Source organism: Dysidea avara, chromosome 2 (genome assembly GCF_963678975.1).
Source record: "Dysidea avara chromosome 2, odDysAvar1.4, whole genome shotgun sequence".
NCBI lineage: Eukaryota > Metazoa > Porifera > Demospongiae > Dictyoceratida > Dysideidae > Dysidea > Dysidea avara.
The window spans coordinates 6,262,614-6,264,544 of NC_089273.1; the positions used below are offsets into that span (position 1 = coordinate 6,262,614).

A 1,931-nucleotide genomic window follows, 5' to 3' on the forward strand; every position below is an offset into this window, starting at 1 on the left:
AATAGTCCGTACTAAATGTATATTGTGTAAGGCCTACTTGTTCTTTCAGTGTGTGCTATCAAACGTTTGGGTAGCTGGCGTTTGTAACAAAATTTATTAAGGAAGAACAAGTAGCCAGGTGACTAGTGTTACTACAGGTGACTATATTAATATCACAGTCTTGGTCAAATGTATGTATGCATGTTGCTAGCTATCACTGTGGCTTACATACTGTTCCTAAAAGTTAAATTGACTACCTACCTTATATAGGACTTAATAATAATTTTCAAGTACAGATCCTCCTATTACTTTGTGTATGATGTGACGATCAAGCCAATGTTCCCGGTACTGCAACGGTATAAATGTGGTGTACGACATTACCCAAAAGCATAGATGTTATGTACACCAACAGTCATGTTCCACCAACAACTGCTAAGTATGCCTAAATACTGTATAATTAAAAAAGCATCGATGAAATGACAACAAATGCTAGAAATTTTTGAGGGATGAAAATCTTGCAAATTTGTGAATATTGACAGTTTTCTATATAATATTATATTGATGAAATCATTGAGGTTATTATAGTGATTACCTTAGTGAAGTAATGTATTCTCGAATGATGCTCTCTAGATTTTTGTGAATTTAAAGTCATGTTTTACACAGTTTTGCAAAGTTTTGTCCCTCATAACTTATAGCCTGTGTGCACTTACTACTGATATTCTTGGTATGGTAGATTCAACCAGTAAAGTGTGCCAGATTCACTCAGTAGGGAGTACTCAAGTTGTACGATGACCTTTGTGCACTAACAACCGATATCCTTGGCAGATTCGGTCAGCAAAGAGTACTGAAGTTATAATGACAGACAATTAGTAAGTATGATCATGGCCTTTGCATACTAATAACAGCTTATATTCTTGACAAATTCAGTCAGCAAAGTATACTCAAGTTGTTCAATGGACAATAATGACCATGGTCTTTGTATGATGGACAACTTGCAATAGCCTTTTGTGCACTAACAACCAATATCATTCCGCCATCAAGGAGTACCCAAGTTTACAGCAGACAACTGCTAAGTATGACCACGGCCTTTGTATAATAATGACCGATATCCTTGGCAGATTCACTCAACAGAGAGTACCCATGTTGTACGATGGACAGCTGGTAAGTTTTCAGTAGCATTTGTTCACTAACAACTGATATCCTTTGCAGATTCAGTCAGCGAAGAGAACTGAAGCTGTATGACATACAACTGGTAAGTACTGTATGTCTGAGCATTTACAACTTTACAACTGTTCTGAGCATTTACAACTTTACAACTGTTCTTTTGCAATTTCTTTCAGTCAGTTATAAAGTTGTACCATAAATTTTATACTGGTAATTGTAGCTTATGTGCTCTTTAAAATAACTATGTCTTGGCAGATGCAGCCTGGTGAAAATAGTACTACATGTATGGCTTGAATTGATGTACAGCAACCACCAACTGGGTCAGGCCTGGTGTAGATGAAGAAAAGCCACCGTGACAGGGAACATCTTAATGTTTTTTTCTATACAAATGTAATTCTACATAAAGGCAAGCTTAAATTAATGCCACTTGGGATGACAATGGAGCTGTTGTTGTATGTGTAACAGTTTATTGAATTACATTTTTATACATAAATTCTTAAAAAAATAGCACAAAATACATAAGAATGTAATAATAAGTTAGCTGTATGTACTGTGCCCACGTAACCATGCCAACAAGCTGTGGTAAGCTATACTACATTGTGTATATCTATTACATATGTACACATGATGTATACACACCAGTGTATAGCAGTCAATTTGTAATACACAGGATATAAAATTATAGTATATCATATTCATACATACCTGTGTAAACTGAATGTATAATTGAGTTATGCCTACTAGTATGCACCTGAGTATATCAAACTTTTTGCACAGTGATGACAGAC

General features: G+C 35.4%; 1 long non-coding RNA gene across 14 annotated transcripts in view; it reads left to right on the forward strand.

Moving 5' to 3' along the window:
- The window catches only part of LOC136246502 (uncharacterized), a 6,363-nt gene extending 4,713 nt beyond the window's left edge, over positions 1-1,650 (forward strand). For 9 of the 14 annotated variants that reach the window (XR_010696508.1, XR_010696507.1, XR_010696510.1 and 6 more), the window contains 4 exons: positions 713-848; positions 907-1,140; positions 1,189-1,231; positions 1,399-1,650. This is a non-coding gene — a long non-coding RNA (uncharacterized lncRNA). The other 5 variants (XR_010696504.1, XR_010696514.1, XR_010696515.1 and 2 more) reach the window with 3 other exon arrangements.
- Positions 1,651-1,931: the final 281 nt, after the last annotated feature.